Source organism: Lemur catta, chromosome 8, assembly GCF_020740605.2.
Source record: "Lemur catta isolate mLemCat1 chromosome 8, mLemCat1.pri, whole genome shotgun sequence".
Classification (NCBI taxonomy): Eukaryota; Metazoa; Chordata; class Mammalia; order Primates; family Lemuridae; genus Lemur; species Lemur catta.
Window position 1 is genome coordinate 65,344,187 of NC_059135.1, and position 13,261 is coordinate 65,357,447.

Here is a 13,261-nt window from a genome sequence, read left to right on the forward strand (position 1 = left end):
AAACAATTTGCAGCAAATGTGTAATGAAATCAGATCACACAATTGTTATAAATAATTTAGTAGGTGGCAGTAATAAATTTGTGGATACAGAAGGAACAAATTGAAAAAAAATTTAGGGTCTACCTAGAATATGTTTTGATTTTATGGAATGAATTCAGAAACAAACAATTCTACAACTGAAGAAACAAATCAATGTTTTCATTTATGATTTAGGCACATCTCAGGAGTTTTCTAAACTTGTTTTACATGTTATAGTTCATCACCATATTTATTCTCAAAAGAACTTCTCTTACAAAATACAAACCCCTGCTAAATCTTTGTTATTCATTCAACAACCAGTCCCTATGAGCTAGGACTGTGCTAGGGAGCAGCATGGTACAATGTCCTTACTCAGCATTCACAATGGTGCAAAGAAAAGTGTGGAATAGTATTTGCAGAAACTATTTTTACACTCAAGTTCTTTCAGCACAAGTCTATCTAAATTTAACTTGAATAATTATATAAACATTATACCCAAACAAACCAAAACTTCAAATTCACGGGTACTTTATATATATGACATCTCCCACCCACATTGACTCAGAGCAACAGCATGGTCAGATGCCTTTTCTTTTTACATCAGAAAACTGAGATCTGGATTCTGATTAAATTACTCACTATCTGCAAGATCCTAGGGCAAGTCACAGATTTCTTTTACTGTTTTCTCATGTGTAAAACACACATAATGATTATAATATTATCTATTTCCAAAGATTATGGTGAAGACAATTGATAAACGAGAAAAATATAGAGGACCACTGTATGGTTCCTACAAATGCGCTTTTAAAAAATGCCTTGGTGCCAGTTAAAAAACGTCGTATGTATGGCCTTAAGTCTCTTGCAATTGCTTTTAACTATCACACAAAGCTGACAGGCCAGTGTGGAAAACACTACTACAGGCTGAATCATATTGTGACAAACTCCATATTCTGGCCACTTACTTCTCTGTCCCATCCCTGCTTATAACTATACTTTACATAAGGATGCTGATATAATATTTCATATGGAATATATCATATGGCTGGGAACAGTTATAGGACTATGAAGTTACATGGAAGATACTCTCCTTTGTATTTAAAATGTTACTGTAATTCTGACCCTAACTGTTCCATGAATGCATAGCCAGTTCATGAACAGTTTTACTGAAACTACAAAGACTGTAACTGGACTCACGTTTCAATGTCTACAATCCAGCCTTGAGCTGCCCCCGCTCAAGAAAGAGGGACTATCCCCAGCAAAGCTGAATGACTTTCAGTGACCACTATTCTATACTTCATGACAAGGGCCTGTTGCGAGCGACACATTATCAGGACATTTTTCAAATCTCCTTCCAGATTGCTTCCCAAATTCAGTTTCCCATGTAGCAGGGACTAATTTATTATGCCTTATTTAGTTCATTCCCTGCCCTATAGTTGGACGAGCTGGATTTGGAATATAGGTCACTCTGTTCTGAACACCCCTGCACTCCCGCCACACACTACTTGACCTTTCACAACTCAGTCAACTGGAGCGCTGCTCAGAAAGCTGGATGATACCTGCAGGTCTTACGCGGCACACAGTCCTTCTAAACTTTGTTCTCTAAGTCTTCAGTTTCACCTAAAACTCAGTTCTACACTGTTACCAAACTACTGGCTTTCCCAAAAACTCATTAGATTTGATATGGTGAAAAATGTTCAGTCATATTCTGTTTAAATCTCTTCACTTCACTATGATTTATTACCCTAATGATAATCTCAAAGGAAGAAATTCTACTTTGCCTGACACAATTAATATTGTCTCCATACTTCACACAATTTAATACAATAAAATTTTCTTCTTATATCATATCTACATATATTCAAATAGGAAGGAACTAGTTTAATTATAGCCTATCACAAAAGAATTTAGAAAATGAGCTGCCAAGTATCTTCAAAATGATTTTGCCACAATTATAAATTACACAATGTTATAAAATCCAATTCTCCTTATCAAATTCCATTTCTGTAATTCTTTTAGTTTAAATACCACTATTAATGATTACATGGATTTAATTAAAAATAAAAAAAAATTTAATGTGGCCAAAATCAGGATATGTGTTTCTGTTTTGTAACAAATATAATTGCTGTTTAAAACTCTTTTTAAATAAAATAACAATTTACTGTAAACATAACCTCAGTTAGATGACATATGCCAATGCATTTTAATTATTGACATTAAAGATGGATGTTACTGACCATAAGCTAATTAATGCCTATTCTCATACCCATGATCAAAACAAAACTACAACATCAGATCTTTAACTATTAGGAAGTTACACGTTTTCTTGTATTAGAATCCAACATGCATATAGAAATTTAAGTATCATTCTCTCATTTTACAGATGATAGTGAACTAAAGGGTTAAATGTTTTGCTTATAAAAGAACCCCTCTTCTCATGTTTAAGCTCAGTGATGGATCACATCAAATCACTTTCATTCATTCATTCAACAAATCCACACTGACCACCTAGTATGTATCAGATGCTTGTAATGGGTTCTAAAAATGCAATGACACAGTTCATGGACCTTACAGTCTTGTGGATAGACTTCAGATAATCCTACAAGGAAATGTGAAAGTATAAACAGTGTTGTTATGGGTTACATGGAGCCTATCTCAGGCAGTATAGTGGATGACTAAGAGCATGGGGTCTAGGATTAAGAGGGCTGGATGAAATCCCAGTGCTGTCACTTCCTAGCTATCCATCTCTGGATGACTGACTTAACCATCATGTGTTTCTGTGTCTTCATGTGTAAAATAGGGCCAATAATGCTGGGCTTGTAGGGTTGTTGTGACTAAATGAGTTAATTCATACAAAATGTGTGGAATAGAGCCTGCCATACAGTAAGCACTCAATAAACAATGGCTACTACTTTAAGAGAAGCTGGAAATCTGTGTATAGACCAGACTGTCATTTGGGAACTTCTGCTTATAGAGGAAGGTGAGTCACACAAATCCTTGAAGGCCATAGTTAAGCTTTAAATTTTGATCACAGAGCAACAGTAAATCATTTAATTGGGAAAGTGACCTAATCAAATGGCTTTTTCTTTTTTCAAAGATGTGGCACCTGGGGACAACTGGGTGAGGTTAGACATGAGCATGCTAGACTAGATGGCTTACAGTAACAAAATCCTAGTATTGTTTATTGTGATTGTCACCTGTAGCAATTTTCTTATTGTAGGCAGTCCCTTCCAACAAGTGCATGTGGGGCTCTGCTCACACCCCACTTATTAGCAGTTTTCAGTATTTACAGAACCAGGCAATCTTCTGTTTACCACACTTACCTGTAACCACATCTGAAAAGAACAGGTTTATGCCTAACAACCTACTTATAAGGGAAGAGAGTCCATATATTACAACTTTCTAAAATGCCATTTGGTATAAAGGTCAATTGTCACCATCTTTATCATAGGAAATATGCCAGAAGCCTCATTAGGTAAGACCCTCTTTGAGAAAGGTACCTATTAATACATATATATCTAACGGGAATCAGGCAGTTGAGTCATTAAGAGTTCACAGTGTGCAAATAAAGGAGAAAATCTCCCTAAGAATAGACCCCAAAAATGCATATGTTAAGGAGAAATGTTAACCTTGAACCATAAACATCTCTAACACATGCGCCAAATCAGGACAGCAATGAACAGAGAACCTCAATGCTTCAGTTCTCAAGGACAAGCAGAATTGACAATGAGTTAGCTCAGATTCAAGAGGCTTTGAAAAATGTGCAACTATTCACGTTCTTTTTATGCTTACTTTTAATGCTCACACACGCATGCTGCACATATTCATTAGTAAACCTGGCAATAAATGAAAAAGAAAACTCAAATCAGCTGACAATGGTTTTTACTGGCAATTTTTAAAATACTTTGCAGAACTGTGATGAAGCACAATACCTTTCAAATTACATGTTATCTGCTAATCTAATTTTACCTGCACATTTCCTTACAGTAGAACATAATTCCAAACTCATTTGGTTTCAGTAAGATGTTAATAAATTCAAGAGTTAAAAGGTAATAATTAACTTTAGTAAAAATTATTTGCCTTAGTGTGTTTTTTAATGGTAGGGGCTTTAAAAAGTTTTGAAATAGCATGAGCAAAAGAAAAAATAGAAAAATCACTTGTCCCAATAATAGGTGCCCTAAACACCATTTAATACACAAAAAAAGGTACTTGCTTTCCAACCTGCCATAGTGACAGTCTCTACAATAATATATTACATATTTTATCACTAATACCTAAGCTAGAGTTAATTAATATCCAGTCATTAATTAATGGCTCATGAAATTTATTATATGAATAGGGTTTATGTACTGCAAGTTGAAGATCCAAACCTCAACGATAGAAGGACAGAATGAAAGGACAGAATTTAAGAAAATGACAAAATGATAAAAACAAAACAAAAAAATGCATGACAAAGAGCAATCTGTTTATTGTAACACAGAAAGGAAAAAGTAGAGAAAGAATCAAGAATTCCTAGAATGGCATTAGAAAATAGGGAGCCTTTGGAAAAAATGTATTAACAAAGACTAGAACAAGTAATTGAAGACAAAAATGCCACTATGAGAATTAGACAAACAAAAAAAGAGGGAAAAAAAATCATAGGTTCCTAAGCCTTATCTCAACTGCCCCAACTCAAAACACTGATTTTTGTAAGGACACACTAATGAACAGACAGCTGCTTATGACTTAGAGATGGGCCAAATGATTACTTATGATGTTTAAATTTCAGGACCTAGACACAAATATTCAATATTTCCACAATGGATGGGGAAAAGCTACTTTAAAAATAACCCATTGACCTGTGTGCAGACTAAGAACCATTGTACCACAAGCTCAGAATTCAATCCTCTCCATTTGCACTGTTATCTGCAAGTAAAATTCCAAAAAATTTCAGAAGGGTTATAGAGTATTAAAGAGAGACGTCAATCTGACCCCTTTGGGGAAAACAACAGCAGCACTAAGAACAAAAACCTTACATTACAAATTACATCAGAGATGTTAAGAAGGTTGCCACAAATATCAAAGACATATGAGACGCACAGGAGCAAAGGACGTCAATAGTAATAATATGTACAGGTATACTTCCATCCAATAAAGTAATCTGTACTTTCTCTAAAGTTTCTATTTCAAATTAGAAGGCTCTAAATTAACTTGGATTAAAAAAATTAAAACTTACACTGATGTTTTCCTTAGAGTAAGAAACTTCAGAATAAAATGAATCCAGATCATACTTTCTGTGCTGATGAAAATATATATTTGTACTTTCCTATAGAGCAGGCGCTAGCCATGCGTGGCTACTGAGCACCCGAACTGTGGCTAGTGTTACTGCGGAACCGAATCTTTTATTTTAATTAACATAATTTCAATAGCCACATGTGACTAGTGGATATGTATTAGAGATGACCAATAGATAATTATGGCATGACAGATCACAGCTGACAACTCTGTAAAGGTTACCAATATTATTTAAAGTAGAATACAGTAAAATATCACTAACATTAACAAGGTTTTAAAATCTGACACTAAAGTTATAAACTAATTTGGTACCATTTCAATAATAATATGGGTGAAAAATGTTCATTTGTATAACTAGTTTTGCTGTTTTTATCTGTTATGTGGCAGTCAATTCACATATATTGCTTATACATTATCATTCAATGCTGTAAAATTCTCCCTCCAAAAGTAATCACAGTACTTGTAATAGCACTTGAAACAAGCCAATTAAAAAGGGGCAAAGGATTTGAATAGACATTTCTCCAAAGATACACAAATGGCCAATAAGCACATGCAAAAATGCTTAAATGTCTCTAGCCATTAGGGAAATGTAAATAAAGACTACCAAGAGATACCACTTCACACTCGCCAGGAAAGCTGTAATTAAACAAAGACAGTAACAAGTGTTGGTGAGAATGTGGAGGGCTGGAATCCTCATACACTGCTTGTGGGAAAGTAAAAACTTTGCAGCTGTTTTGGAAACAGTTCAGCAGTTTCTCAAAAAGTTAAACATAGAGTTTCCATGTGACCAGCAACTACACTCCTAGATATACAACCAGAAGAACAGAAAACCTATGTTCACACAAATACGTACACAAATGTTTACAGCATCATTATTCATGGTAGCCCAAAATGGAAACAATCCAAATGCCCAAACCTGATGAATGGATAAACAAATGTGGTATATCCATACAATGGAATATTATTCAAGCATGAGAAATGAAGTACTGATTCATGCTGCAACATGAATGAATCTCAAAAACATCATGCCAAGTAAAAGACAGACACAAAGGCCACCTCTTCTATGATTCTGTTTATTAATATATGAAACGTCCAGAATAGACAAACCCATAAAGACAGAAAGTAGATTGGCAGTTGCCAGGTGCTGGGGGAGAGGGAGAGAGTAAATGACAGCTTAATGGATTTATTTTGGGGATGATGAAAATGTTCTGGAATTAAGATGATAGTTGCACAATTTGTAAATGTACTAAAAACAACTGAACCATACTTTTTAAAAGAGTGAATTTATGGTATGTGAATTATATCTCAATTTTAAAGAGCACTTCAATTCTTGGTTTTAATTTTTTGTTACTTTCCTACTTTTATAACTTTTCTTTAAATATCTTGAGGGTGTTTGTTTTTTCCCCTCTCAAAGAAATACTGGCCATTTTAGTAAATGGTTTTTCTATAAACAGAGATATCTGTAAACAAGAATTCTATATAGGAGGCAAATTTTAAGCATTGCTGGATATTTGCAATTTAGAAGAACGGAACCATTCAACAGAAGTCACTAAAGCTGCTGAGCTGGCACTAACTTCTAAGCAGAAAAGGACAGGCATACACTCCTGACCTAGAGGTAGGGGACAGGTCTATAATTTGGCTCTCTCTGTGAAGCAGGAGCAGTTGGGAGCCAAGGTTTGAAAAGACTGAGTCTCCCTCTTTCTGATATCCTGCCCAGCCAACAAAATATACAAAGATCGAAGCCACATGGGCAGCCCTAATTGATTACACGGCAGAAGCACAAGTGTGGAGCCAAGTTATGAGCAAGCTTTCAATAAGTCAAGCAAACGGAAGAATCATAAATGCTTTAGGAATATATTTCCATTCCATGACTCAAAAAACGATTGCTTGTCTAGGTCATATAGTAAGTCAGAGACTAAAGAATAAACCAAAAAGTAATACTTACATACTCTTATTCACCTGCCATCAATGACAGAGAATAGAATTACCACGTTGTAGGTTAATAAAGCTTTTATACCTTAATATAGTTACTATTAGTTGAACTCTCTTCCAAATTGATGAAGACATCATGATTCTCACTTTTTAAGTACAAAAATGACAATCTGCCTATCAAAACCTAATAAGAATATATCAAGGAAAATAAAATTTAAAATGTAAAATTTAAAAAAATTAAAACATTAAATGCTGAATTTAAAAGATAGCTATTGTTTAATATCTAAATTGTTGGAGAGCTAAAAAAGGTTGAAAAAAAAATAGTGCTGCTTCAGTAACTCCTACTAATGGAAAAATAAAAATAATAGAAACCTCCTGGAGAATGCTGGCTTCACTGCCCAGCCCAGAAAAGGAAAAGGAGCAAATCCCTTCCATCGAAGTACTTAGATCGTGGGATTTACTAACTCTAATACTGGGGGAAAAGTGACAGGAAATCATAATTGTAACTAAGATTTTCGGCATGTAAAAGCTTGTATTTATAGGAATATAGATATGTAATAAAAAATAAAAACATAATAAAAAGGAAAAACACCAACTTCAGAAACCTTAAGTTTAGCAAACAAGATTTTTAAAATTTGATTAAATATTTTCATGGGCACTGAGTACATTATCCTCTGTACTTCTCCATATTTGAAATATGCCATAAAAACCCTAGAGAAAAAATTCCATTATCATTAGTGATCATCAGTTTCATTTACAAAAGTTGAAATTATGTTTTTTAATAACTACCAAAATATTATGTAGATAATTCACATTTTGTTTGTGCTTCACCATGTTGACTAAAGTTTAAGACACTATCAATAACTTAGAGGATTCTATCAAAGTATTTAGAAAGCTATTTAATAGAAGGTGAGCTATTGCCAGGGTAGAGCAGTGGGCAGGTAGCAGTGCCAGGCTTGCTGATGATCCCATCTATCTTGACTGGCACAGCACTATTAAAACATGTTAATGTCTTTTAGCACAAGAATTTAAAGAATACTGTTGGCATAGTCCATAGTGCTTATTAAACTTTGCAAATCAAAGTCATGGCATGTCATCTCCTTGTGAGTACTCCATCTTACAAGATTCTACCTCACTGACTAGGAGAAACAAAACATACAACTTAATGCAATTACTTCTAAGGTGCAGAGGTAATTTTTCTGGATTCTTCCCTAAATAAAAAAGAAATAATCTAAATCATGATGTCTTCATAATCTGGGATAAAGCTATAACTCCTATTCAACAGCTTCACATCTTATAGCTAACATGAGGTTAATACGAAGTTTCAAACCATACCCTTTCAAAAACAAAACTCCAAATTTAAGATCTCTAACCTTTGCCAGTCTATTTTAGGACACTGAAAATGTTTTTAGCCTGAACTAGAAATTTCTCTTTAGAACGTTAAGAGCTGAGGGAATAAACTTTGTCCCTGTCTTATCAGTTATACATAGGAAGCATTATTATGGCAATCAACCTATTTATTTGCATACATCAAAAGCTGGTCCCTACAGCTCAGCTTTTTGCTTTTTAAGAGTTGGGGTCTCACTCTGTTGCCCAGGCTTGAGAGCAGTGGCTATTCACAGGTGCAATCATGGAGCACTATGGCCTTGCATGCCTCTGGGCTTTGCACTTGCTGAGACTTATCTCAAAAAAAAAAAAAAAAAAATCAATAAATAGATAAATAAAAAGAAAGGAGGATCCTCCTGCCTCAGCCTCCCAAGTAGCCGGGACTACAGGTACATTCCACTACTCCTGGTTTTAGCCAATTTTTAAATTAGGAAATTGTTGCCAGGAAATTGGACCTCAGCCCAACCCCAGTTGATCGACATGACAGCAGAATTTCAGGGAATCTTGCCTTAAGACTGATACTTCAGTCTGCTTTCAGGGTCTATTCCTTACTGTTTGACTTCCTGAGAAATCAGGTCATAATTAATACTTGAATGGTATTAAGAGCTGGTACTTCTGCTGCAGTGAAGTAGTTCATTCATTTTGGCATGGTTTTCTTCCAATTCCTTATTTATAAAAAGCACACCTCCAACTGAGTTGGCCTAGATCATTTCTTGTTTTTTAAATTTGGGGGGTGGGGAGGGAGTCCTATATTTATATTCCCAGCTCGATTGGCTGACGGGAAACATGGTACCTTGCCCCAAGTTCCTGTGGCCTTGAAACAGCTAGGCCCACCATCTACTGCTGTCAACAAGTTTTCTTCTTCTCCATAGTACACATAATGGAAGGAAGATTATAGATTAAAACTTATAGAATGCATTTTGCTCCCATGTGTGTCTTTTAACTATCAGGCATAGCACTATGCATGTAGACATCCAAGGCTTTGGAGCAAGTTTTGCCTAAACCAAGAGGTCTCAGATTTAGAGTTCAGACCTAAGTGTTTGGCCGTTGTCAGTGTTTCTAAACCAGAGATACCTAACCAGCACTTAAGATTTCTGGCAGTGAAATTACTGCTCATAGTTTTATTGCTTTACTTTGACATAACTAATAGACAACACCAACTGATTACTGTCCTGAATTTATTTTTGGTGACCAGCAAATTTGGGATAGGAACAACTCTGGTACCTAGGAAGGAAAGACTTTATATAATGAATAAATTACAGCAAAAACTTGTGATAAGTGCTCCACAACTGCAAAAATTTGGACAATGAGAATTCAAATATAAAAAATATATATAAGCTGGGTGTGGTGGTGCATGCCTGTAATCCCAGCTACTTGGAAGGCTGAGGTAGGAGGATCGTTTGAGCCTAGGAGTTGGAGACCAGCCTGGGCAACATACTGGACCATGCCAGTCCTTGGCTCAGAACCTTCTAATGGCTTCTCATCTCAAAGGTCTAGTCCTAAAGATGCCCTACAAGGCCACACGTGATGGGCGCTCCCCTTCGCTACTCCTACCCCATTGCCTCGCAACACACTCTCCCCTGCCTCTCTACACGTTGGCCACAGCAGTGTCCTGGTTGTTCCTTGAGCACACCAAGCCATGCTTTTGCCTCAAGGCCTTTGCACTTGCTGAGACTCATCTCAAAAAAATCAGTCAATCAATAAATAAAAAGAAATAGGTCCTCACCATAAAAGTTAAATATTAATAATTACAACCAAATTGGCACCCAGACTCCTGTAATCTGTGGCTGAATAGCTATGCAGGCTTGCTTTTAGTGACTTCATTAACCTTGCAACGAATTCAATTCCATATTTCACAGGACTGAATATTTTGTACCCCAATATACTATGATGGCAGGGTTTGATTGTAGGGAACATGGATACGCCTTTTCCCCCCTCTAAGTTTAATTCTTAGATTTAAACCACTGTAAGACATGATATTTGAAGTAACTGCTTGAGTTATACCAACAGAAGACAAATCCTGATGCAAATTTCTTTAGCGCATCACTTATTACCACTTCACCAGTTTCTTCTGTGAAACTTCTAGAGCCTGAGGTTTTGTCAATAGTGTCTTTAGTTTAGTTCTTATGTTTACTTACAACACAATCACAACACACCACCAGACCAATGCTTCAAGTACTAAGGCCAGCTATTTTACATGAATCAGAAAGATTTTCTTGGATTAGACTATTTCATCAAAATAAGTCCAAAAATAAAGAAGGCCATTTGAATGTTGATGACACGGTGAGAATGACTGATTTAGGGATCAACTACTTGATTCATCTTATATTGAACAGTTAAGTCACCTAAGAAAACAGTGTATCTTGTGTCTACTCTTTACAAAATGGTACATTTTGAATATGCAAAATATTTTGTTTCCAATGTTTAATGGAATTTGAATGTCAAACCTGGGGCTACATCTGGATTTCATAACACTTGCATGTGAGTTTTTAAAGTTCTTCCCTAAAACTTAAAAACATATATATAGACTGCAAAGACCAAAAGAATTCACAAAACCTAAAACCTACAATATAAAAATTAATCGATGAAATGATAGAAAGAGAATGTTAACTCTCAGTAAGATCAACATATCTTTTACAACCTGCACAGTATTTTTAGGATATTATCCTAGTATCTGGTTTAGACTTCAGGCCAAGACTTAGGTCACACTGTTTCTCAGCTTTAAGACACAGACATGCCTTGGAGACTGGATGACAAAATTGATACTGGCAATACAGTTTCCAAAGATGATGCACATCTGTCACTATTTCTTGCCACTCAACCTAAAGTCACATCACCCAAATAGCTCCTCCACCGTAACCTAAGGCAAGGTGACCACAGGAGCAGCAAAATGATTACCTTAAGAAGTAAAAGAGAGATGTGGCCTGCAGAGAGCAATCTGGCATTCACTAAGGTGAGGACGCATCAGGACCCTGGGAGACCAAATCTGCAAAGACTGTTTCCACAAAGGATGACCCCAGGCTGCAGACACAGAATACTACCACTGAGGAAAGCACCCAGCCCTTCTGATACAAGCATGCGTATGAACCTCAGTGACCATGTCTCCAGATCTCAGGTTCTTCACCTGTAAAAGGAAGGGACCGCACATGGTGATCTCTAACATCTTTCCTTGATCTAAAAGTTCTTGATTCTATAAGTAATAACATCATCAGCAGTGCTATCCTCAAACAAATGTAGTCATAATATCTGTGGCTTAACTTTAAGGCAGCCATAAGCTAGAAAATGAATTTCATTATTTATAAATCATAAACGATGGTTGCCAATTACAAGGGATAGATTAAATAAATCACAGAACATTTACACAATAGAATTCTATGTAAATGTTTCAAATCTTTACTTTAGATGAGCATTTAGTAAAGTAAGAATATGATGATTATTGATCCTAATTCTTTTAAACATATGAGGTCTGTCCAGAAAGTATCCAGCCATTGTTAATATAACGAGAACAGTTTGCAGGACATTGATGTAAGCTGGCAGCCAAGGAGAGTGGACGGTAATGCGCATGCATGAACAATGATGCCTTCACTGTACTAGTCAGTGGAGTGCTCGATGCCACTCAGTAACATGTATACTGTGTGGCCATCGCATTCAAAATGATTGAGCAAGTACAGTAACGAATTTGCAACAAATTTTGCATTAAGCTCGATTCCTCAGTGGAAACTATTCAGATAATTCAGGAGGTTTTTGGGGACTATGCAATGAGTGCAGTGCAAATAAACGTGTGGCACAAACATTTCAAAGATGCTCAAGAATCTGTTGAAAGTGACCCACATCGGGAAGGCCTGCAACAAGCAGAACACCTGAGAATGTTTAACATGTACAGGTTAGGTTAAGAGATGTTGGGAGTACTGTGTAAGGTCCCAAGGTGCCTACTTTGAAGGGGACTAAGGCATCGCTGTCCTATGCACAATATTTCTTGTATCTTGTATCTTCTTTAATAAACGTCTCTATTTTTCATGCTACATGGGTGGATACTATCTGAACAGACCTCGACATATACCGATGCTTAGAAAATAAAAACCTCCTGGAGGCATATACAACAAAATGACAACAGTGGTCATCTTTGAATGCAGGTAAACTATAGCTGAGTTTTACTTTCTTCTTTTGGGCTTCTCTACATGCAAAGATGTTTCTGCATAGATTACCTTTATAATCAGAAATAAAACTACTTTAAAAGTGAGATTTCCTAAATTGAAAATGGCAGTTCTCTAATCTTAGACTATTTTATTTTAATTAAACTCTTCAGAGGATGAGCCCCCAATTCAAAAGTACAGCAAAAGAATTATGTGATATCCTAGCATATTTTTCACTGTGCATGTGAATGATAACTAGTAACATAAATATAAACCTAAAATCATATTTTTAAAATCCAGTTATTTAGATATGATCACACGTTTATGTACAATGCCCCAATGATTTCCTGACCTCATCTAAAAAGATTCAGTGTACCAGTTCTCTGAAAGGAAAATAGCTACTCTAATGTCTTAAGTTAAAAAGAAAGAAAAATGTTTCTTTTCCCTTATTGCAATGGATTCTAACTCGTTTCAGGGAGGGGAGCGGAAAAGAACCATTTGAAAGGCTGATGAAAGCTATA

The 13,261-nt window shown here is 35.8% G+C and overlaps 1 protein-coding gene across 12 annotated transcripts in view; it reads right to left on the minus strand.

The window, feature by feature from the left end:
• The window catches only part of PKP4 (plakophilin 4), a 219,944-nt gene that overhangs the window by 188,003 nt on the left and 18,680 nt on the right, over window positions 1-13,261 (minus strand). Inside the window, exon 1 of one of the 12 annotated variants that reach the window (XM_045559806.1) lies at window positions 3,808-3,825. The exons of the other annotated variants lie outside the window; for them this stretch is intronic. The gene's annotated coding sequence lies outside the window, so the exon portion shown is untranslated. Of the gene's footprint in view, window positions 1-3,807; window positions 3,826-13,261 lie in introns of those variants that run through there. 12 annotated transcript variants of the gene reach the window in all.